Genomic DNA, 26,242 nt, shown 5'->3' with positions numbered 1-26,242 from the left:
TGGGGGGGTTGTAGAGAGACCACATTCTAGGCCAAGGGAACAAGGTGTGGGGAGACGCAGAGGTTGGAAAGAAAATGCCTGAGGCATAACAGGGATGGCAAATGTGCAGGAATACTGAAAAGGTATGTTAGGACCAGGTTAGAATGTCATAAAGGCCACTCAAAAGAGCTTATCGTGGTGAAAGAACAAAAGAGGCTGTTGTCAGAGGTGGGAAGAAGAGAGAGAGAGGCAGGATGTGAGAGATGCTGAAGAGAAAGAAGGGCCTCAGAGGCATGACAAAGAGGGAATAACAAAGTGGGTGACTCTGAAGTAGGAAGACTGTTAACTCTAAGAGATTGTTTTAGAAATGCAATTCCAGTGGGACTGTTGAGATTCTGATAGAACTCCTTTCAGGGAACAGCCAGGAGGGCCTTCAGAGCCCAGAATGCTGCCCACCAGATGTCTTCAATAGGATAAAACTTTGACATCCAGACAGTATGCTGAAGGGAAAGGTCCGTGTTTGATTCCTCTCTAGGATCCCAGCAGAAAGCTGGTGTAATGTGTAACACACAGTAAGGACTCATTGACTATTTGAGCTAGCAGGTTTTAGAAACAGCCAGTCATTTGCAGCTTTATATGGAGAATAAGGTTTGTGTTTAACCACCCTGACCACAACCATGTCCACCACCATCTCCTCCATTTACTGACCACCTGTCATGGGTCATGTGAACATCCTTGCCCTTAAACATCACCAGAACTCAAGAGTGGTAGATGTGTTATAGCTACTCAGAGACTCAAACAGGTGGAGTGATGAGGTCGCATAGCAAATTAATGATAAAGCTGAGATTACAATCCAGATCAGTCTGAATCCAAAGTCCATGCTCCTTACTTTCTATCAGGTTCCTGTCTCCAGGAAGATAATTTTTCTTTGGATCACAAATCAAAGACTGAATGATTTTATCCTGCAGTTCATAACTGGTCTCTGAAGGAAGACTGGCAGGTTAAAAGGATCTGGATTTAGTATCAGAAAAGCAGAGTTCAAGTCATAGGAAGTATGTATGTCATAAGATGTATATATGTCATAGGATGCCATCTTAAGCAAGTCAAATAACCTCTTTGAGTCTGGTCTTTTAAATGCCCTAACACACATGGCTGCTTTGAAGAGAACATGAGTTAGCAGGTATTCATTCATTAATTTAATAATGTACGCCAAAAGCCTTGGTAAACTAGCATGTATTCATTCACTAATTCAATCACGTAAGGTGAAAGCCTTGGTAAACTGCAGAGTGCTCTGCAAATGCAAGGAGTTATGAGTGATTTCTGATTTGTTTGTGTAAAACTAAAACCAGTTCCAATACTTTACAGTCATGGATAATTTTCAACAATGAAGAGAGAATCGTAAAGCTCAAGGCTGGAAAACGTGAGCCCAGACGCAGCCAGGAGTGTGTCCCTTCTCCCCCACATTCAGCCCAGGCCACACTGGCCATCCATCCTTTGTGCTCTCACAGCTCTCTCCGAGAACTTCTCCCCTGGGCACACAGCATGGTTTGGAGTTTATGTGCCTGCTGCTCCCACTAGTCTGGGAGCTACTCAAGGGTCATAGCAACCGTTTTTATTAATCTTGCCACCCCAAACACCTGGTCCAGGACCTAACCCAGAGCAGGGGCTAAGATAGGCACACTGACAATGAACTCCCCACAAGGGCCTGAGTGCCATGCAGGGCATGTTCTATCTAGTGATGCAGGTTTTTTTTCTTTTTCTTTATTGCTGCTGAATACCTTCTGTGTTTTTGAAATTTCAGAAATATATACTCCCAAACTTCTACTGTTCCATCTTCCAAATGGGGTGAGGTGAAAGGAAGAGTCAAGAAACAGGTCAGAGCTAGAGTTCCTTCCTTCTGTGATGTGAGGAGGAGACGACAACCCAGACCTCTCAATAACCATTTTGGGGCTCTCTGTACGTCCACACTAGTTGTTCTCCTAACTGCAAAAACCAGTGCCACAAAAGGACATCAGTAGAGTCAAACACCAAGACAAGAGCGCCTCACAGAGGAAATCACTCACTAAGCCTGTCAGCAGAGCTGGTTTATGTGGTGCATCCTACCTTAATGGAGCTGGAAGGCCCACGGAGATCACCTAGCTCAGTACCCTTGAGGAAAAGGTGAACTGAGACTCCAAAAGGAGAAAAGACTTATCCAAGGTCACACCTTTAAGCTAGGGTCAAAGCCAGGAATAGAACCTGATTTCTGGGTGAGTGCTTTTCCTACTTCACCATCTGCAGGGCATTTCCAGAGATCACCAACACCAACATTAATCTGCAAACCCCAGTTCTTGCTTTCCAGCAAGGCCCATGTACATACAAACACATTTTCTCCTCTTGAGATGCTCCTGCATTCTGTCTGGTCACTGCCCAGGAAGAGCAGTGCGCAGGAGGGGAGCTCCTTATCAGTGAGCTCCTCGGCCTCCTCATCCTATATGCCAAGTCCATTAGCCCATGAGCTGCAGCTCCCCCTCACCTCTAGCTGAGAGATGGCAAGCTACCACAGCTAGGAAATCTCATTTTCAAATCTCATCACTCAGGCTGGATTAGAGCAGGAGAAGGGCCTTCCTGAAAGAGGATAGAATATCGATCAGTGCAGACACATGAGCCACAGGCAACAGGTGAGGACAAGTAATAACAGCTGCCTCAACTGCTGGACTCACTCGGCTGGGCCCAGCAGCATAGGGAGCTAGAGATTCCCTCTGATGAATGCCTGGTGGATTTTATTAATGCTTTTGTTTTCTGATGTGCAGGTTCTGTCTTTCCATAGCCAGATCATTCGATATGGAGCACTCTGTGAATATACGGATTCACCCAGAAGAGAAACTTCTCCCAGACGGTGTTGGGCTATTCTCTTATTAAATGCTTATCCTTTCTATAATGCTTTGCTTTTTATAAAAACCCATACATACAGCACCACCACAAGGAAAGGGTTCCTTTTATATCAGTTACTCATATTTTCCCATTTATTTAAGCTATAAAAATTCATGCAGATATTTTATAAGCCATCAGGATTCAATGACTGGTATTACTGAATGTTTAATAATAAACTAAACAGAAGAAATCAGAGGGTTAAATGATGACTGCAATTCCTGTAATGACTTAATTAAATTTTTATTGAGTACATAAACTATGATGTCATTTCTAACCAACCACGGGTCTACTTTCCCAGCATGTCACAGGTTGGGAGCACTCAATAGGAGGCTCAGCTAAATGAGCAGCAGGTCTCTGCTGAAATGGGGAGGGGAGTAAGGCTCATGTAACACACTCAATAAATTATCCGTTCATTTTTAAACAAAGTCCATGAGTTATAATATATTTGCCATGCACTTTTTATGACATAATAAAAATGTTACCTTAAGGATTACTTAACACATACTACAAATGTTATAGCAGAGGCAGGCACAAGGGGCAAAGAAAACAAACATGAGCAGGCCAGGGACGGGTCCTGGAGTTTATGTCCCAAAGGGAACAGCATAGTATATTAAAAAAGGGAATGCAGAAAAAAGGAGAATGCAAGAGTTCAGGATTACTAATCAGTGGATTAATGAATGAGACAACCAACAGTGAACACAAGTAAAGCAATAATGAATCTTGCAGACCACGTGTTTAATTAATGAAGCATTCTTGAAAAGAAATATTGGCTTTAAAAAGATGCCAGTTCATTTGAGGTCAATCCGCTGCCCTCTTTCCCCTTTTCACTGTTGCTGCTCTGAAAGACATTTATGTGACTGCTTCACAGAGGAAACAGACTATGGATCTAGGGACTGATGAGAGGCCACATTTTAACTCCTCTGTGAGGTCTCCACCTCCTGCCTCACCTCTTATCCCTCCCCACTCTTATCTCATCATCAGTCAGAGCATCCATGCGCACAGATGTGTCACACTCTCTAGATCTCTCAGTCATGCTGCTTCTGGGAGTCCTTGTCTCCTCTCTGTCCACTGATGGAAGAGCAGCTACCTCCTGATCCTCTAAGACTCAGCCCACAAGTCACTTTCTCCACAAAGCCTCCCCTTTCCCCAGTCTACAGGTGCCCAAAGTGATTCGTGTCCAGAAACAGACCCCAGAATTCACTATTTACCAAGTGCCAAGAACTGAGCTAAGAGCTTTATACATACCAGCTCACTTAATCCTTCCCAGTGACCCTATGAGATAGGTACTGTTACTATCCCCACGTTAGAGAAGTAGAAACATGTTTGGGAAAGTTAAAGCTATACAGCCAGGACACAGTGAGGTCAAGATTAGAATACAGAGCAATCCAACTGCAATGCTCATCTATGTTGACAACACCATAAGTAATGTGTCTGTGCCTTCATGTATTCCACACCTCAGGTTATCTGCAGAAGCAGAGTTAAGAAGTGCTAATGTGGTCTTGGAGAACCACAACTCAGATTCCAATTCCAGTGGTAGGCAGAGGTGAGTCATCACATGGACCATCAGTGGAGAAGTTACTAAGACATCAGACATCCCTAGCCAAGACCTATTCCCGGGAAAACTGGAGTGGGGAGGGAGATACAATTATGGTAGGGGGAAGAGAGAAGGGAAGAAGGTTAGTATGGAAAACACAAAAACTGATGAGCATGAAGGTAAGAATAAGCTATTTATTTATTTAGAGTCAGGGTCTTACTTTGTCACCCAGGCTGGAGTGCAATGGCATATTCATGGCTCACTGCTGTCTCCAATTCCCGGGCTCAAGCAATCCTCTTTCCAGGTCGCTGGGACCACTTGCATGAACTACCATAACCAGATAATGTTTTTTATTTTTTGTAGAGATGGATTCTCACTAGCCCAGGCTGGTCTTGAACTCCTGGTCTCAAGTGATCCTCTCATCTCGGCCTTCCAAAGCTCTGGGATTACAGACATAAGCCTGAGCCTGGCCCAGAACAAGCAATATATCAAATTCATCATAAGGCCACAATGCAACACAAAAGCTTATAGGTCATGTTTCAGTTGTCTTTACAGTAGGCAGTAATGCCATCAGTAACACTCTGCAGAATTAATACTATGTGCTACAGTCATTGCATGGCAACCGGCTAATATACACCAAACATCAGCTAGCTTATTTAACTTTAATGTTAGAAATTAGCCCACTGTGAAATATAAGTGAGATACATAGAAACAGGGTGATAGACAAGAGAGAAGGGGAATATGAGAGACCAAATACAAAAGTATACATGTTACTCGCTTGCATTATGATTAAAAGATTTACAGAGGATCTTTTAGCAACAATGACTAAGTACAAACACAACTCTCTCTCTCTCTCTCTCTCTCTGTGTGTGTGTGTGTGTGTTAGGCAGTTCCAGAGAACATTGTTATACCAAGAAGAAAAGGAAAAAATAATAAAATATGAAAGACAGGCAACTTCTATTTCTTTTTCTCTTTTTAGAAAATGATGTGAATGTTTGAATAAAGTATGTTCCAGTGGTGATGAAAGGCCAACCTAAACAAGGCATGAGGTGATCCTTTTAAAAATCCAATAAAAAAATTCATTTCAAACTTTTAATGTACAAGAGAAGTTTGCTATATGATGAAATGCTTTTTAAAAAAAACAAAAACAAAAAAAATCCCCTTCTTTCTTATTTTGGAGAAAAGCTTGAGCCCAGGAGTTTGAGACTGGCCTGGGTAATATGTAAGATCTCACCTCTATAAAAACAAAAACAAAAAATTAGCCAGGCATGGTGGTAGAGCCTGAGCCCAGAAGTTGGTGAGCCATGATCATGTCACTGCATTCCAGCCTGGGTGATAGAGTGACTAAAAAAGAAAAAGTCCCCTCCTCACATAATGGTCGCAAAGTACTAGAGTCCTTTCCTCAGGCTTGGAAAAGATGGCTGTCCTTGGAAATTCTAGTCATTTGTCCAGTTGATAAAGCATTTGAACATATCAATAAGTCTATAAGTACTTTGAAAAGCAGCTAATGAGGTACTTCAAGCCACAGGAAGATAAAACTATCACGGCAATTTAATGTTCATCAATGTCAGGATAGATAAGTCAAGGGAATAGAATAGCTATAATCAACTTTGCTTTCTGGAAGTTTTTATAGTACCCCACATGACAAGGCTCATGCATATTCCAGTTAGAGGGTCAACATGTGACTTGAAAGAGTTGCTGTTTTAACAATAGCACTTACAGCACAGAGTTTCTAAGGAAACAATCCTGGGGCCACTGAAAATCTGTCTCGATGTAATGATGATAGTGGTGATAGCAACAATGAGTACATGTCTCATTTCATTTGATGATGGTTTCATTTTATGATCCTATTTGTGCCTCACAACCAACCACAACCTTGTCCTCCAGGAGCTCACATTTGAACTGCCACTGTCGTCCTGAAAACACAAGCTCAAAAACATCAGGTGACTTGCAGCCAAATCACACCCTGCTTGTAAGTGGTAGCGCTGGGACTTTTAACTCAGATGGTCAGTCCCTAAATCTAGTCTTTCCTAAGCTATCACATCTTTTTGCTTTTGATGAGTCATATCAGAAATGGGAAAATCACAGCAGGATGCAGTAGTTCATGCCTGTAATCCCAGCACTTTGGTAGGCTGAGGAGGGAGGATTACTAGAAGCCAGGAGTTTGAGAGCAGCCTAGGCAATATAGCAAGACCTCATCTCTATTTAAAAAAAAATTTTAACATTTAAAATTAAAAAAAATTTTTTTTGAGTCAGAGTCTCACTCTGTCACCCAGGCTGGAGTGCAGTGACACACTTACGGCCACGACAGCCTTGTCCCACTGGGCTCAGGCGATCCTTCCACCTCAGCCTTCCAAGTAGCTGGAACTGAACTTCAGGCGTGTGCCTAGCTAATTTTTTAAAAAAATTTATTGTAGAGATGAGGTCTCGTCAAGTTCTCCAGGCTCATCTCGAACCCCAGGACTCTGGCAATCTCCTCATCTCCACCTCCCAAAGTGCTGGGATTATAGATGTGAGTCACCAGACCCAGTCAAAAAAAAATTTTTTTAATGGAAGAATCACACTAGCACAAAGCTAAAATTGGTAAATTCTGTACTCTGGAAAACAAGAGTAAAACAGACTCCAAATTGCTGGAAAAATTATCCTAAAAACATTCAACAAGGTCCAGTGCAGAGTATTATGTCTACATCAAAATAAGTAACAGGGTAGAAGAACAGTCTGACCATGTAAATATAAGTGTCCCAGAGCAAGTCTCTCTCATGAACTGACAAATCAGAAATGTGAAGAGGTGATAATTGGACATATTAAAATAAATAGCCACATACAAGGTCATAAAGTTTTCTTTTCTTTTTTTAAGAGATAGGGTCTTGCTCTGTCACCCAGGTTGGAATGTAGTGGCAAATTATGGCTTACCTCGAACTCCTGGGCTTAAGTGATCCTCCCACTTCAGCCTCCTGAGTAGCTGGGACTACAGGCATGCACCACAATGCCTGCCTAATTTTTTCATTTTTTTGTAGAGATAGAGTCTTACTATGTTGTCCAGGTAGTTCATGGACTCCTAGCCCCAAGCAATCCTCAGCCTCCCAAAGTGCTGGGATTATAGGCCTCTTTCTTCTTTCACTGTAATAGTCAAGAGTCTGTTTTAGCTACCATACTTAAGAATGAACATGGGAAACCAGAGACATTTCAATGAAGAATGTTGGGTGGATATGGTCACAATGAGTTGGCATGGGTCACAGGCAAGGGTAGTTAAGATTCTACAAGAACAGAAACACCAGGGGCTCTTCCATGGTTGTTCCATCATCAGACTCAACAGATCTGAGAAATATTCTCATACTGTCTGAGATGATTCTCTCTCTCTCTCTCTGCACCCCATCCTAATGTCCAGGACCTACTCTTCCCCAATTCCACATGGATTGGCAGGCTGTTGATCCTAAAAAACTGTCTCATCAGCCAGGCTCAGTGGTTCAGCCTGTAATCCCGCGCCTTTGGGAGGCTGAGGTGAGTGGATTGCCTGAGTCGCGGGTTCGAGACCCGCCTGGGCAGCGAGACCTCATCTCTACAATAAATCAAAAAATCAGCCGGGCTCGGTGCCTCAGCCTGTAATCCCGTGCCTTTGGGAGCTGAGGTGAGTGGACTGCCTGAGCCTGTGGGTTCGAGACCCACCTGGGCAGCAAGACCTCATCTCTACAGTAAATCAAAAAATCAGCCGGGCGTAGTAGCACGCGCCTGTAATTCTGGCTACTGGGAAGGCTGAGGCGGAAAGATCACCGGAGCCCAACAGGTCGAGGCTGCGGTGGCTGGGAGCGGCCACTGCACTCGTCTGGGCAACAGAGTGAGACTCCAACTCAAAAAAAAAAAAAAGGAGGCTAAAGTTGGATCACCCCTAAGAGATTACAGATAGTTCCTCTTCCTAAGTCCCCTCACTGCCCTGTATTTTTCCTCCCTGAGACTTGTTAAATTTCCATTCTGTGAGTCTTTGTTATCTTTAATAAATCCTTTATTTGCTTGTGAGCTGAAGTCAGTCTCTGTTGCTTTCACTCAATGGATACACCATCGCTCACCAAGTTATTAAAAACTAATTATATCAGCTAACATTTTTTTTTGAGTTGGAGTCTCACTCTGTCGCCCAGACTGGAGTGCAGTGGCTGCTCCCGGCCACCACAGCCTCGACCTGCTGGGCTCCGGCGATCCTTCTGCCTCAGCCTTCCAAGTAGCCGGAATTACAGGCCCGGCTGATTTTTTGATTTATTGTAGAGATGAGATCTCGCTGCCCAGGCAGGTCTCGAACCCGCGGGCTCAAGCAATCCACTCACCTCAGCCTCCCAAAGGCGAGGGATTACAGGCTGAGCCACCGAGCCTGGCTTCAGCTAACATTTATTAATGATTACTATGTGTCAGAAACTGTATTAAAAGCTTCATATGTATTATCTCTTTAGTATTCACAGTGATCCTAAAAAGGGGGATATGGTTGTCTTTTTCTAGAAGAGGCATCATCTCATTTTTCCATGAGGACTTTCAAGTCTTCCCAAAGCTTGTTGCTTTTTCCTTCACATGGGTTTTAATTCTTCCACCAGAAACACTCTGTACATTTCAATGATTTGTTGATAGGCTGACCACCCCTTCACTCACACTGTATTAGACTGTGAGCTCCCTGAGGCAAAGATAGCATACTACTTAGCACACACCAGTGGAATGAATCAATATGTGATTGTTTGCCATAATTTCCTTTTATAGTATTGATGTCCACACACTTTGACAAATTTCAGGAAAGCTCCCTGAGTACAAGGATTCGGGGAGGGGCTAAGCAAATCTGTACCTGCTGCTGCCATTTTCATGGTTTTCAAACACAGTGGTTCACGCCTGTAATCCCAGCACTTTGGGAGGCCGAGGCAAGAGGATTGCGTGAGCCCAGAGGTTCAAGACCAGCCCAGGCAACTTGGCAAGACCTCAGCTCTAAAATAAATTTAAAAATTAACCAGCATGGTGGCACACATCTGTAGTTCCAGGTACTTAGAGGGATCACTTGAGCCCAACAGGTTGAGGCTGCAGTAGCCATGAGCATGCCACTGCACTCCAGCCAGGACGACAGAGTGAGATGCTGACTAAAAAAAAGAAAAAACAACAACCCAGAAGTACTGATCATAAAGTTGGGGAAAGACCAGAGGAATACCAGAGTAGGCTGCTGCAAGAGATGTAAGGAACAAATGTGACAACAGGAATCAAGAGAAAGGAATGCTGTCGAGAGAAATATCTACATCAAGATCAACGGGATTTAATTAAGTGGATGTGGAAGAGAAAGGGGAGGCCATGACTTGCACATGATCAGGCCTCACAGAAGAAAGTGAAAAGAACTGAAGATAAAATGCAACAGTTCCATGCGATCATACACTGATGACTTTCTGACCGTGGCAGCACCGGCGTAGACAACCAGTCTTGTATGATTTGAGCAATCACTGTGCCCTTAATGTCGCCTGTGTTGTGGTAATGGAAAATCTTACTTGGATAAAACGTAATATGAGCAAGATGTATATTTAGTTTGAGCCTGGCAGGCGTCTCCAGTGGAACGGGGTACAACACACCAGGGTCTAGGAGCCTGAGTCCCTTTTCCAGTAACTTGTTCACTCCATGTCAGTAGATATCATTCCTCTGAGTCCTGTGCATTCTATCTGCAGTCATGAGGTGAGATTACTGTCAGCACAAAGATGCTGACACACTCAGCTTCCAGAGACACTTGTAGGTTCCTAATTGCACCCCAAGTCTCATGACTGCATTTATGAGTGTAGAAAAGCTGCAGGCCAACTGTGCTTTTTTAATGATTTTCTAATAAATTTCAGCAGACTGGGTACAGTGGAAAATTACAGGATGCTTGTTCAGCACACTACCAACCATCTCAAATGCATAGACACACGCTAAACAGGTGAATACAGACAGTTCACAAGCTAGTGAGTTTCTTTGCTAATGGAGCTGAGACACTGCCAATTGCCATGGACGCTGAGGACCCAGACAACCCAGAGGACCTAAAGGCAACATTGAGGTCACTGACCCCAATGAAACAGATATCAATAAAATAGATACCATGCCACCTGGATGGAACGTTTTCACAGAGGAGCCAAAATTCAGTTCCTTCCTGATCTTCAGGTTCCTAGCCCCTACATCTAACAGCCTGCTCTCTCCTTCTCCATGATGAAAAGTGCAAGAAGTGGGGTCACCCTAATGAACTAAATCTCACAAATTAACTGGTGCTATCATTTTCACACAAATAACCTGCTGCTGCCATTTTCACGGTTTTCAAACACAGTGGTTCACGCCTGTAATCCCAGCACTTTGGTAGACCAAGGCAAGAGGACTGCCTGAGCCCAGAGGTTTGAGACCAGTCTGGGCAACTTGGCGAGACCTCATCTCCACAATAACTAAAAAAATTAGCCAGCATGGTGGTGCACATCTGTAGTTCCAGGTACTTGGAAGGCTGAGGCAGAAGGATCGCCTGAGCCCAACAGGTTGAGGCTGCAGTAGCCATGAGCGCGCTATACCCCAACAGTAAAGCAGACATAATCATTGTTTTCTATGGGTCACAGAATGCTTCTCTTTTACTGTTGTGTCCCCTTCCACTTACTGTGCAGAACTGTACAATTTCCAAAACACCTACAGTGGTCACCCAAGAAAGAGGCTGTTCCCTGCTGTAGAGATGAGGCAGCAAGGACTCAGAAGGTCAGTGACTCATCCAGTGGTCACTTGGCGAATAAATAGTCAAGATGTTCAAAGAATCAAGGTCCTTCTGACTTCTAGTCTAATGTTCTTTTGTTTTAAGGTTCAAACAGAATTGCCATTCAGCTGATAGCTTGTAGAATCCTGTAGAAGTATCCTAGGGATGGTTGAGCTGGATCCCGGGTAGAAGTGATATGATCATTCTCACTCAAGTGGTGAGGAAGCAAAGGGTGAAACAAGGAGGAAGGTTCAGATATCCCCTAAAATGGAACTGACACTTGGGCCTTATGTCAAGTGGCCCCATCTCTATAGGGTAATTCTCTTTTTCTAGTCTCTTTTTTCAGTACATATTCTGGAATGCAGTAGCACAATCACCACTGCAGCCTCGAACTTCTGGGCTTAAGTGATCCTCCCACCTCAGCCTCCCAAGTAGCTGGGAGTACAGGTGCACACCATTACAATGGCTTTTTTATTTTTTTGTTGATACAGGCTCTCGCTATGCCCAGGTTGGTCTCAAACTCCTGGCCTAAAGTGATACTCCCACCTCAACCTCCCAAAGTCCTGGATTACAGACGTGAGCCACCATGGCTGGCTAGCAAAATATTCTTCAAAGGGTATTTTATCCAAAGGAAAGAGGAAAAACTCGGTTAGAATGCTGTAAATGTTAGGGAGATGCTCTCTTTGGTGATATGCATTCACGTCCCAACTCAGGACTAATAAATGAACTGAAATCGAAGGAACTTTTGGGCCCTAACAGCCCCATTTCTCCACATTGTGACTTTGGAAGACAAACCACTCTGCGTCTCAATTTTTCCATCAAAACTATGCAAAATTGCCTTTCCTTTTCCTTTTTATATTTACATGGGATATTAAAATGCTTAACAATAAGTAAAATAATAGTAGCAAACATCTATTTCATGCTCAGGCAATGTTCAAAGAGCCTCACATGTGATCTCATTTCCCCTCACAATGCTATAAGATGTGAGATAGGTTTCATAGTTACCCCTACTTTACAGAGAGGAAACAAGTACAGAGAAGAAACTGACACACAGAGATTTTGTCCAAGATCACACAGCTAGGGCAGGATCTGAGCCCAAGTTGTCTACCTTCCATGCCTGAGCACACTCAACTACTCTGTGAAACTGCTTGGAAAGGAAGTTCCAATTCAACCCAATCCCCTACTTGGAGATGAGGGCCTGAAAGTCTCTGACTCTCCCCTCAGCACCTGAGGGCTTGTCTACTCTCTCCTGGTCCATCTTCCCATCACGCTCAGCTCTGCTCTGGGACAACTTCCCTTGAAAGTCTGCGAAAGACCAAAACAAAACAGCAGGTGAATTCATATCCTATTTCTTTATCTATCTCACGTGGGTGTGAACCTAAAGAAGATTTAACTTCTCTTCTGGGCATAAACTAGACTATAAAGACCATACAATCACTGATTCTCTCCTGATAGTATTTAGGGGTTAGCATGTGGTGAGAGACAAAAACATTCCTTGAAAAAAATAAATGAATGAATGAAGCAATCCTTATTAAAACCATACAAATTAATGATGCTACTGGACCTAGAGGAAAGAAATTTAGGGGGCACACCTCATCAACAAGGGTACCTGCCTAATGAATATTTGTATACCTGACCCTGAATTGTACCCCACAATTTTAAAATAAAAAATTTAAAGGTGAAAAAAAAAAGAAATTTAATAATGCCTTTGTCAAATGTATATTCAGTACTAACCATGCATGAAGCACTGTTCTAGAAGATGAGGCCACAGTAGTAAACAAAAGACAACTCCTGAACTCCTGGAGATTATACTCTTGAAAGGGGAAGAAGGGATACAATAAGCAAAATAAATAAAAAATATAGAACATTAGATGGTAATTTAGTGCTATCACCCAAATCCTGTCATTCAAGGTCCCTAAAATGAGAACAGCCCAGTGCTGCATATGGTGTATAATGTGCAGACAGGCTGGGAGCCTGCTGCTGCTAGAAGCCGGCAAGCACTGATGTGGAGTCAGGAGAAACCACTCAGGGACAGAAGCAGAAACATTTGCTGGCGGCTTTACTACAAATTCCTGGAGGACAAAGGCCATGCTTTGGCCTCTTCTGTACCCTCAGAACAATGCCTAGCATATAGAAGGTACTGAGTGAACTTCATGATGGTGTAGAGCATGGGGACTGTGAGGGAAGGAGGTTGAGAAGAACAGGCCTCCATATGCATCTCTCTGCATGCACCACCATGCTGGACGAGAAAAGATCAAGGGAATGGGTGAGGATAATTGATCAAGAAAATATTCAGAATATGCTTTACCTATTTCTGGCACAGTTATTCCAATACCTATGTTAATTTTGGAAAGGATTATCTTGACTTCATTTTCCTCTTCCCCTGGAGCCTCTGGCAATGCAACAAAACTACTGCTCAATCAAGAAGCATATCCTGTGTACGTACAATGTGCCTTGCTCTGTGCTGGATCGTGAGGTGGTTTCTCAAGGGTGACTCACGATCCCTGCATGTAAGAAATTTACAATGCTATTGGTCAAGTAAGACACAAATGTAAATCTAGGGTGATTAGCGAAGATTACGAGGGAGTCAGTAGAAAGGACCAACAGAGACTGGAAGAAAAGTTCTGCAGGCAGAAAAGATAATAAAAAGATGGTGAATCACAGAGAGCCTTAAAGACTGGCTAAGGGGTATGGTGCACATCTAGCAGGCACTGAGGAATCATTGTGGGTTTCTGTGTAATGACTAATCCAAAATAAGTAGTGTTTAGGAAGATTAGCTAGGCCGTTGAATAATTTGCAGAATGAATCTGAGCTGAAGAAAGTCAAAAGTCAGAAGGACCAGTGACGCAGTCAACAGTGAGCACAGATGAGAGGGCAGGACTGCACCTGAGCATCAAGAGGACAGCTGAAGCCCTGAAGGTTGTTCTAAAGAAGGGCTCCTTGTAGTTTCTAGGTATGTCATATTTGCAGCAAGGACTATTGACACTCAGAAAGACCAGCTCAACAAAGGGTAGCTGACGTGGAGAAATTAAGTCCCTCCCTTCCAGCTGGATCCCTTTGGCTCTAACTGACCCCACAGGGCCATTCACCCAGCATTTGGGGAAATGAGGGGAGAAAAGAGTATGACAATTGCCTCACCAATGGATCCAGACATACTCATAGCATACTAGGGCAGCTCCAATAAACATCTGGCTTGAGCTGGGCTCGGTGGCTCAGCCTGTAATCCCGTGCCTTTGGGAAGCTGAGGTGAGTGGACTGCCTGAGCCCGCAGGTTCGTGACCCGCCTGGGTAACTTGGCGAGACCTCATCTCTACAATGAATCAAAATGAGCCGGGCGTGGTAGCACGCGCCTGTAGTTCCAGCTACTTGGAAGGCTGAGGCGGAAGGATCGCCGGAGCCCAGCAAGTCGAGGCTGCGGTGGCCAGGAGCGGCCACTGCACTTCAGTCTGGGCAACAGAGTGAGACTCCAACTCAAAACAAAACAACAACAACAAACAAACAAATAAACAAAAACGTCTGGCTTGACTGTATCCTGGGTCCTATACTGTGACCTTAGTCTCCGAAACTTTTTCACATAGGCACCCAAATCTTGGTGGAGCCACTGCCCTGGCAGCACCCAGTGCAAGGTTAAACCCACAGCTGTCTACTTTGCGGCAGGAAGTGGGGTAGGAGCATCATCAACCTTGCTTCACCTCAAGAGCTCCTCACAGTGCCAGTGCATCTTACCATTGCAACCACTCCTTTTTCTGAAGACACTAGTTATAGAAAGTTCCTGTTAAATGCAAATGTTATCTGGGACTATTAAAACATTATCCTGTTAGCATCCACTAACAATTAGTATGAATTAGTTTGTCAGGAAAGGTTGTAGTACAGAACTGATTCTAAGAAAATGGTGTTAGGAACAGACGCTGAGTTCATATAAGGAAAAGGGCAAATAGTATGACTCAAAAGAAGTGAGTTTTAGTCTCTGCTCTGCTACTATTTTTTTTTTTTTTTTTTTGAGTTGGAGTCTCACTCTTGTTGCTCAGGCTGGAGTGCAGTGGCATGCTCACGACCACGGCAGCCTCAACTTGCTGTGCTCAGGTGATCTTTCTGCCTCAGTTTTTTCTTTTTTTTTGAGACAGGGTCTCACTCTGTCGCCCAGACTTCAGTGCAGTGGCGCAATCATAACTCACTGCAGGCTCAAATTCCTGGGATCTCAAATGATCCCCCCACCTCAGCTTCCTGAGTAGCTGGGACTACAGGTGTGTACCACCATGCCTGGTTAATTTTTATTTTATTTTTATTTTGTAGAGATGAGGGTCTCACTACGTTGCTCAAGCTGGTCTTAAACTCCTGGGTTCAAGCAGTTCTCCTGCCTTGGCCTCCCAAAGTGCTGAGATTACAGGTGTGAGCCACCATGCCTGGCCTTCTGCTACTTTAAGTGACACTGAACAAGTCATTTTCCTTGCAGGACTAAGTGTCCTCACTTGGAAAGGACTGAATTAGGATCACCTTTGTGGCTGCCAAGCTTCTAGGAGCTTGCCAGCCACTGAAGTGATTAGGAGAGAGATGGCACAAAATGTAAATACTGTCTCCTTTGCAATTCCGACCAGCTAAGGCTAGCCCTGGCTTGGCTTCCTGCCATCAGCCAGAGTGGTCTGAATTTCTTTTACACAGTCCCTGAGGATCAAAGAGATCAGCAAGTGGTATTCTTCTGACATCCATATCCAGGCACTGCTTCCGCCAGACACCCCTAGTATGTAGTGAACCTCACATTTGTCTCCAAACCATTCTAGTCTCTTCTGGGCCCTTTGAGTCAAGACTTTAGGGGCAGAGCCAGTTCTTCCAATGCTATAGAGTGAGAGAGGCCTGGAAAACAAGTAGGAAGTCTTGCAAACTGCTGTTTACTCTTGTAAAATCTGCCCTTGGTTAGAACATTTTTATCTCATAGATTTTTTTTTTCCAAGCAGGAAGGGCCCTCGGAAATAAAGTGGCCCAGGCTCTTCATCTGAGCCTGCGGATGAATTGTGGAACCAAGCCGAATTCCCTACTTTTTGGGGCCCAAAACTAGTGAGTAGTTTTTCAACTCTTCCATATTCTCCTTCCTATAGAGGAAGACTCTGCTTTGGCAGGCAACTTTGAAACCTAAACTACAGCAGATAATAAACACCTTCGGTCTCTGAAACAGAAGTATAGTCATAAATATCTGTACTCAAAATGACTAAGACAACAGGGTTCATTTGAAATCCAAAAAATATTAGCAAAAGAGCATGGGACAGGGATGAAAAGGAGTAGAGTGGGAGACACTCAGAAGGCCACGTAGTGCTTACAGGAATATCTCCTGCCCCATAACTATATACACACCACAAGCTAGCTGACTGCCCAAAGTCTAAAAAAGGGGCAACACACAGTTTACACCTTTTATTATTCTGATAGAAATTTCTCTCCTGGGAGCAGGAAGGGGTCAAAAGTCCAACACCAAAAATATATATCTTTATAAGTCATGGGCAAAGAAACATTACGGCAGACAGTTATTAAAAAAAAAAAAAAAAAAGCCACAGTGAACACCAGAGTAGGAGGTGTTAGAAAACTCACTCCAAAGTAATTTATTCACTGGGAACCACAAAGGGCTTTCCCAAGAACAGCAAAAACACCATTAACTTCTCCAGTACCCTCCTTTCAAAGGGCTCCAAACACTTCACACATATCATTTAAAATTGTCCTCAAAGGCTCCAAAATAAGGGGTTACTATTTCCCCAGGTACAGATGGAAAAACTAAAGTATTCAGGCCCACCCTGCTCTGCCCAAGTCGTCCTAACAGATTCAGCCAACATCAACTGAGTGCCTGCTATGCGCTTGACCTACGCCAGGCAGAACAGGAGATAGAAAGATGAACGTTATGATCTCCATCCCCAGAAAGCCAGAAAAGACAGAATCCAGTGGCATGTGACAAATGCGTCCATAATTCCTTTCAAAATATGGCAGCTTATGCTAGGTGCTATTGAAAAAGTTCAAATACAGTACCCTGATAGCTCCCATTTATCAAGTACCTAATATGTGCCAGGCACTGTGCTAAGTCATAGGCTTAAGTCACACAGCTATGTGTGACTTATAGAGGAAGGAGTGGAGACAGTGAGAAGTAAGAGACTTGGCAGGGTCTCAAGGCAACACTGTGGCAGACCAGGGATTAAAATTCATGTCTGCCTGGGTCCAAAGTCCATATGATGGGAGGTAACTGTTTGGGAAACTAGTCACTGGCTTCCTGACTCTTTAGCACTGAATGCCCATGTTAGATGGACAGCAGAACACACAGGCGCCCTCACTAGATTCTGGAGGCATGACATATTTCCCTGGCCCAGAATTGCATATGCAAGTACTAATGTGGATTTGCCATTATAGAGACAGCTCCTGCGGGTCCAGAAGCCAAAGACAGGTGTGGCTTCCAAAAGGGAGCAGAGCTCTTTCTAGGCAAAGAGCCCTTCTTGTTCCTTGGATGGGTACAAGGAACTGAAAGTGGATGAAGACCAAAGGGTATGAGATCCTCTGGCTGACTTTAAAAGAAGGTCTATGGCCTGCAGGACAGGCATGGTAGTACTGGGATACCTGCAGCACAACAGAAGGAGCCCTCTGCTGAAGGGCATGGCCTGTTGACAGCTCTGCAGAGCTCACCTGCGGCAGCAAGCTCTGCCTCTTTTGCCAAAGCTCCGTTTTGGAGGCCAAGGAAGAAAGTGCCAGACTTGGAGAAAAGAGAGCTTACAGGGCAGCAAGCCACAATCCCAGACCAGACAGGTTACAGAGAACATGGCCAGTTCTGGGGAATGCCTAGGTCTTAGTGAGGGCTGGGTTAGTATTAATAAATAGTTCTATTTTAAGTCCATGGAACATGAAACAGATGGGAGAAGAAGAAGGTCCTCTAAACTCTGGGAGCAAAGCTGAGTCTGGAACTAGGAAGCCTAATCCCAGCCTAGTATTCTTCCCATTTAACTCACGGCATCCTTCTGTAATTGTTTCAAATCTTAATTTCACCCCGATAAAACAGCAAATATCCTTTGATGGAGCCAGGTACCTCTATGTATTATTATCTTATTTAACATAAGCAGTTACCTCCCATCATATGAACTTTGGATCCACGCAGACATGAATTTTAATCCCTGGTCTGCCACAATGTTGCCTTGAGATCCTGCCAAGTCTCTTACTTCTCACTGTCTCCACTCCTTCCTCTATAAGTCACATATAGCTATGTGACTTAAGTCTATGACTTAGCACAGTGCCTGGCACATATTAGGTACTTGATAAATGGGAGCTATCAGGGTACTGTATGTGTACTTTTTCAATGTGCTCCTATCAATGGATAGGTTAGTTTATTAGTTCACATGTTCACTATTATCTCTATGCTACCTACTTTCAAAAAAAGATTCAGATTGATTTATAACAAAAGGCATGTGTTATGGTCAAAAGAGCAAAGTTTGTGGCTTTTTTAATTTTTTTTTTTTGGAGAAAGCAGGATCTACTGAGAGAACAGAAAAAGCTCCCACAGTGGGAGGGAACCCGAAGGGGTTGCCCCACGCTTGTGGTTTTTTGAGCAAAGATTTTAAAATCAGATCTGGGCTTGTAACTTACTATGGTGTCCACAGCCTTCGGTTTTTCTGCCCCTCAGGTTCTCCTCAGGTATAATATGGGGACACTCTCAACTGTATCATAAAGTGACTTGTAAGGATGAAACAAGATGATGTCTGCAAAATGCCTGGCATAGAGTTTGGTCATAGTTTGCATCTCAACCAAAATAAAAGAAGAGAGCTAATGAATAAAATGTGTCAGGGGAGAAAGGGGATAATGAATGATTATATCAAAATATCCAAATAAGGGAAGCTCTGTATTTTCTGGCAGTCATGACAAAAGGAAAGCAGGATTGTTATGTCATTCTCGTTGTTTAATAAAAGGAAGCATATAGATCCATCATGACAGAGAAATCTCTTAATTCTCAATGCAGAGAGGCGCACATCAACAAGCGTGAATGTGTTTATTACACATATACACATGATCATGCCATTCCTCTCTCCAAAAAGAACAGGGCAAATGGTTCTCCAGAGTCCTGATGCCCCTGACACACTCTAGTGCTATGTACAGTGAAGTACTTCAAGAGTTAAAACATTTTTGTGCCAATATTTTAAGAGTGCAGAAGGTTCCAAATTACATGTAAAATAAACAATGCCAGACTGTGAAAACTCTTGGCTGCAACGTTCTCTGATGTTAACAAGAGTTTCTTTATTACTGTAACCTTTCAGAAGTGAATAAAAATTATTTCTCTGCCCTAGTTTTGCCCTCCAGTAAAAGGGAAGAGAACAGTGACCATGGAAAGAGCTGTACAATGACCTCTCATGAAGGTTGGGGGGCTGAAAAGGGGGCTGTTGAAAACACAAAGCCTTCTATAAATGCTTCTAGTCAAAGGTTAGAAATGTAGGTTGTACTATGCTGATAATATTAAAATTTTTTAATTTAAACATTTTAATACTTTTACAAAACCAAAAGCCTTCGAGGGACAAGCCCAAATTGAGCTGGTTCTCTGGAGAAAATCCAAATCCTGACCAAGACTCCTCAACCATTCAGGGAACTCCCTTGCTGAGAAACTGACTTTGAAGTACCCTTGAAAAACAGAGAAGAAGATCAATGTGTGGTCAGTACTTCAGAAAAAATATGGTATTCTGAAGACCCTTGAGTTGATAAGTCTATAAATAAAAGACACACAGAAGGATCTCAAAATGGAGCTAGTTCCGATAACGAGAATTTGCTTTCACTAAACAAGTCGAAAGTTGTCTCCCCTCTCACACGACTCTACGACTTTATCCATGGTGTTCCTCTGCTCAGAATTCTCTTCTTGGGTCTAACAGACACCTACTTATCTGAAAATATTTAACCTAAGTGTCACCTACCTGAAGCTTTTCTCCTCTGGGCATTCTCAGCAATTTTTAAACATTATAATTTCTTACTATTGTAATTATCTGTTTATATGTTTGTTTTCTCCTACTAGACTAGGGAGTCATGGACAATGTCTTAATCATTTTTGTATCTCCAGTGCTTAGCATAGTACCTGGAAGCTAGCAAGCCACAATAAAATGGATGAATAGATGGATAAAACCTTGTTTGTGTCTGGGAATAGAAATAAGACAGAGAATGATGAACTGCTAAAAAAAACAGAACACAAGCTCTGGGATTTAACACAAGGCTAGCTTTTCAGACTTTCAGAGTGGTAGAATGTTAAGTCTGGAAGAGAATGTAGAAGTCATCTAATTCTCCTCCCCAGAGAGGTGAGGTGATTTGACTTACTCAAGCTTACCCAAAGAGTGGCCAGAAGGCTTTCCATCATACTACACTGTCCCTTCTTATTACTGTCTAAAATTGTGAGTAAAATATGTAGTGTTTAAGACTATATATTGTGATAATGTTGTTTCATTACAAACAAATGCACAATGGAGATCATCTAGGAATTCAAAAATTTCATAAAAGATGTTATCGGAATTCCTCAGAAAGTTAACATAGGGTCACCATATATGATCCAGCAGCTCCTACTCCTAGGTATATCCTCAAGAGAATGAAAAACATATGTTCACACAAAAACTTGTATATGAATGTTCACAGCAGCATTATCTGCAAAAGCCAAAGAGTGGAAACAACCTGAATGTCAATGAATTGATGAATAGATAATAAAATGTGGTAATTCACACAACAGACTATCCACAAGAAGGAATGAAGTACTGAAATATGCTACAACATACATGAACCTTGAAAACATGCTAAGGGAAAGGAGCCAAGCATAAAAGGCTGCATACAATGTAATTCCATTTATAATTTATGCAAAATTCTCCAAATAGGCATATCTATAAATACAGAATGTATAGTAGTGGCTTCTAGGGACTGGGGGCAGTGAGGATGGGGAGTGATTGCTAATGGGCATGGGGTTTCTTCTGAGGTGATGAAAACATTCTGGAATAAGACAGTGATGATAGATGCATAACATTGTGAATTAACTAAAAAGCACATTTAAAATGCTAAATTTCATGGTATACAAATTATATCTTCATTTTCACAAATGGAAAAATGGAATCTCTGCCCTCTAGGAGTGAACAATCTAACTGGAGGAGCTAGGACTGATATACTGAGATGCTTAAGACTAATAGGTTCAGCACTACATGACAAGTGAATATTATGGAGGTTAGAGGAAGAGGAAAACAATGCATGGGTTAAAAATCTTAAGGCTAATGAGAGAGCCATAGTTTTTAGTAATGACCTATTCAGGTAGTATAGAGTAGTCATTAAAAGCATGGGCTCAGCCAGACACAGTGGCTCATGCCTATAATCCCAGCACTTTGGGAGGCCGAGGTGAGAGGACTGCCTAAGCCCATGGGTTCGAGACCAATCTGGGCAACTTGCTGAGACCTCATCTCTACAATAAATCCAAAAAAAACCCATGGACTCTAGAGTCCAAAAGGTTTGGGTTCCAACCCAGGTTTTAGTATCTACAGTGTAAGTTGTAAGCCTGGTTAAGTTTCCTAACTCGTGTAGGCTGAATAATGATCTCTCAAAAGATGGCCACATCCTAATTCCTGGAACCTGTGACTGTTATCTGACATGGCAAAAAGGGACTTTGAGGCTGTGATTAAATCAAGACTCTTGAGATGGGTGAGGAACCTGGATCATCCAGGCAGACCCTAAATGCATCACACTATCCTTACAAGAGACAGGCAGAGAAAAAAGGAGAAGGCAACATGACCACCGAAGCAGAGCCTGGAATGAAGCAGCCATAAGTCAAGAAAGAAACGCTGGCAGCCACAAGGAGCTGGAAGGGGTCAGATTCTCCCCTAGGACCTCCAGAAGGAGCATAGCCCTGTCAACACCTTGATTTTGGCCTGTGAAAATGATTTCTGGCCTCCAGAACTAAAAGAGAATTGCTGCTGTTAATGAAAACTGCTTGGTATTGGTACAAGAACAGGCATACAGATCAATGGAACAGGATAGAGATTCCAGAAGCAAAGCCTCAATTTCTCAATCAACTCATCTTTGACAAAGCCTCCAACAACCACCACTGGGGAGAGAAGAACCTATTCAGTAAATGGTGCTGGGAAAACTGGCTGATGACATGCAGAAGATTGAAACAGGACCCCTACATATCACCATATACAAAAATTAACTCTAAATGGCTCAAACACCTAAATGTAAAACCTTAAACTATAAGAATCTTAGAAAATGGAGGAGACACCCTTACGGAAATTGGTACTGGCAACTCCTTATCAAAACCCCAAGTGCCCATACCATAAGAGATAAGATAGACAAGTGGGACTTCATCAAACTGACAAGCTTCTGCAAAGCAAAAGAAACCATCAAGAGAGTGAGAGACCGCCCACAGAATGGGAAAAAATATTTGCCAATTGTATATCTGACAAAGGCCTAACATCTAGGATCTACAACGAACTCAAATGTGCTGAAAGGGAAAAAACAAACAGCCCCATTAAAAAGTAGGCAAAAGACATGAATAGACACTTCTCAAAAGAAGACATACGGGCAACCAATCATCAGAGAAATGCAAATCAAAACCACACTGAGATACCACCTAACCCCAGTAAGAATGGCCGCCATTAATAAACAACAACAGATGCTGGCAAGGATATGGAGAAAAAGCTTCTACACTGCTGGTAGGAATGCAAACTAGTGCAACCTCTTTGGAAGTGTGGCGATTTCTGAAAGAACTAGAAATTGACCTTCCACATGAAACAGAAATCTCCCTATTGGGAATATACCCAGAGGAACTCAAGTCATTCTACCAAAAAGACACCTGCACACGCATGTTTGCCACAGCTCTATTCACAATAGCGAAAACATGAACTGGATTTTTTTAAATGTGGTACATATACACAATGGAATATTATGCAGCCATAAAGAAGGACAAACATACGGATTTTGCAGCAACTTGGATGGATTTAGAGTCTATCATACTCAGTGATCTATCACAGAAACAAAGAACAGAGTACCATATGTTCTCACTCATAAGTGGACCTTGAACAATTATCATAATACTATAAGAAAGGGATTGGTAGTAGAGGGAAACTGCCAGGGGAGGGGAGGGTGGGATTGGCAGTTGAGGGAAACTGCCAGGGAGGGAGGAGCATACCTCATCAACAAGGGTACCTGCATAATGAATATCTGTATACCTAACCCTGAATTGTATCCCACATCTTTAAAATAAAGGAAAAGAAAAAAGAAAGTGTGGTATACATCAAGAGAATAAAAAGACAACCCACAGTATCAGAAAAAATATTTGCAAGCTATGCATCTGACAAAGGCCTAGCATCCAGGATCTACAAGGAACTCAAACAAATTGACAGGAAAAAAACAAACAACCCCATTGAAAAATGGGCAAAGAAATTAAAACCACACTGAGATACCACCTAACTCCAGTCAGGAAGGCCATCATCAATAACTCAAAAAACAACAGACGCTGGAGAGGATGTGGGGAAAAGGGAACACTTCTACACTGTTGTTGGGAGTGTAAACTAGTACAACCTCTGTGGAAAACAGTGTGGTGATTCCTAAAAGTTCTAAAAATCAATCTTCTATATGACTCTACAATCCCCCTGCTGGGAATATACCTGGAGGAACTCAAATCACTCTATGAAAAATATACTGCACATGCATATTTACTGCAGCATTATTCACAACAGCAAAAACATGGAATCAACTGTGCTGCCCATCAAAACTGGACTGGATTTTTTAAAAATGTGGTACATATACACAATGGAATGTTACACAGCCATAAAGAAGGACAAAATGGTGAACTCTGTAGCAACTTGGATGGACTTAGAGTCTATAATACTGAGTGATCGATCACAGAAACAAAGAACTGAGTACCACATGTTCTCACTCATAAGTAGACCTTGAACAATTATCATAATACTATAAGAAAGGTTTTGGCAGTAGTGAGAAACGCCAGGGGAGGGAGAGGTGGAAGTGGCAGTAGTGGGAAACTGCCAGGGGTAGGGAGCACACCTCATCAACAAGGGTACCTGCATAATGAACATTTGTATGCCTAACCCTGAATTGTACCCCCACATATTTAAAAGAAAAAATTTCAAAACGAAAAAATTTCTAAATAAATAAATAAATAAATTGCTGTTGTTGTAAATCACCAAGCTTGTAGTAATCTTTTACAGCTGCTTTGGGAAACTAATATACTAATCTCTCTGTGTCTTAGTTTCCTCTCATCTGTAAAATGAGAAAAGAAACACTACCTACATCACAGCTAAGATTATTGTAAGATGTTATAATATCGAAGTGGTGCTTGCAGAGTGCATGGTAAAAAGAAAGTGTTCAATGAATGGTAGCTACTACCATTAGGGAACTCTTTCTGCATTATTTGGAAATCCCCAACTTTCATGTCATTAGCCCATGTCCAGACCCTGCTCCTCTTAGCAAGAAGAGCAGCAAGAGCTGGCAATCAGGAAACCTGAGTTCTACTCTTCAGTCACTTTCTAACTTATATTCAACTCTTTCGGAGCCAATGTATCCACCATTAAATGACAGACTCAGACCAGGAGCAGAGGTTCGCAAGCTGGAGGGTTTGCTAACAGATTGCTGAGTTTCACTCCAAAGTTTCTGACTCAGAAGATCCAGGGTGTGACTCTGAAACCTGTATTCTTAACAAGTTCCCAAGTGATCCTGAGGTTGCTAGTCTGGGGATCACACTTTGAGAATCTCTGCATCAGACTATTTCAATGTTCCTTTCTAGTTTTAACAGTCTAAGATTTCCCAGGAAATCCAACAGACAAATAACACACAAATAATAAACAATGCTGCACCATGCTAAAACAGCTTTAAACTAAATTATTTTCCTAAGTAAGAGTGGGGGATGGGAGGGTAACTAAGAAGTACACGATAAAGACTAGTTTTAACTTTTGAGCTAAGCAGAATGAGAAACCTGAAGCAACGTTGGGAACAGGAAGAGGCTGTCCACTTATCCAATATGCTGGCCCCATTTTAATTTATCTTAATCCCACCTTTCTCCCTTTTTACCAGGCCCCTCCCCCTCATGCCCTCCTCTAGAAACACATCTAGGTGTCTCCTGAATTCATTTATTGGCCTTGCCATGCACAGTATAATACTGCCTTTGTTAGTCTCCCAGCCCAGCCTCTCTGAGCACAGTATTCAGTCTCGGTGTTCTTCTACTCTTAAAAAAACACAAGCAAGGAGTCTCTGAAAAAATAACTGTAAAATCAACTAAGGCAAATTCAGACGAGTAGAGACATTCAGACTCTAAATGCTGGAAAAAGAAACAAATTCAGAACATTGTTAGCATTCTCATCTGTCTTTTTTTCTCCTTAATCTTTATTAGTTCTGTTGAGTAGAAAGCCTCTGCCATATTGGATTAGAAATTCTGAATAAAAGGGGCCTTAGGATGCAGAGCACAGAGAAGAAACGAATGCCTTTAGATTCTAGAAAAGTTGTCCTCTTGATCTTTGGAAGTCCTTGGTAATAAGACAGGAGAGAAGCAGTTTTGCCTGTTTGTTTTTTCAAAGTTAAAGTTATCATTAGAGTAAAGAAGACACTGGACTGGAAATCAGCATAATCTGGTTTTGGTCCCATTCTGCTTTTTCCTAGCTGTATGACCTTAGTCAAACTAATTAACTTCTCTGGACCTCTGTCGCCTCACCACAGAAATGAAAGAGTGGGGCCTTAACCAGAAATGTGCATCAGAACCAGAAATGTGCATCAGAAGTCTTCCGGAAGAGATTTTTCAAAACGCATGTACCCGAGCCTCTTCACAGACCAAGAGCTACTGAATTAGAGGATCTCTGAGGCATTCAGTCTAACATTCTAAAGTTCATCTACCCCATAAAATAGATGAAGAATAAACTGATGAGAGAGCCAGGGAAGCCATGAGGCATGGCTGAAAGAGAAAAATAAAACTTTTTGTTGTTAAGAGGGAAGAGGATGGTCAGAGAAACTGAGTCCTGGTATAACCAGAGATCATTCATTAAGGCAATATTTGTGAGATAGTGCTAGCTAGATGCTAACAACAGAGCAAGTATCTATGCTTCTCAAACACACACACACAAACACACACACATATATATATATAT

General features: G+C 42.5%; 1 protein-coding gene across 1 annotated transcript in view; it reads right to left on the bottom strand.

Moving 5' to 3' along the window:
• The window catches only part of LOC103272791 (ubiquinol-cytochrome-c reductase complex assembly factor 1), a 52,400-nt gene that overhangs the window by 10,936 nt on the left and 15,222 nt on the right, over positions 1–26,242 (bottom strand). The window lies entirely within an intron of this gene.

Source organism: Carlito syrichta, unplaced genomic scaffold (genome assembly GCF_000164805.1).
Source record: "Carlito syrichta isolate Samal-C Ts95f unplaced genomic scaffold, Tarsius_syrichta-2.0.1 Scaffold313246, whole genome shotgun sequence".
NCBI classification, from domain to species: domain Eukaryota; kingdom Metazoa; phylum Chordata; class Mammalia; order Primates; family Tarsiidae; genus Carlito; species Carlito syrichta.
Note: the sequence above shows the minus strand (reverse complement) of the source record. Positions and strands in the feature narration are given on the sequence as shown.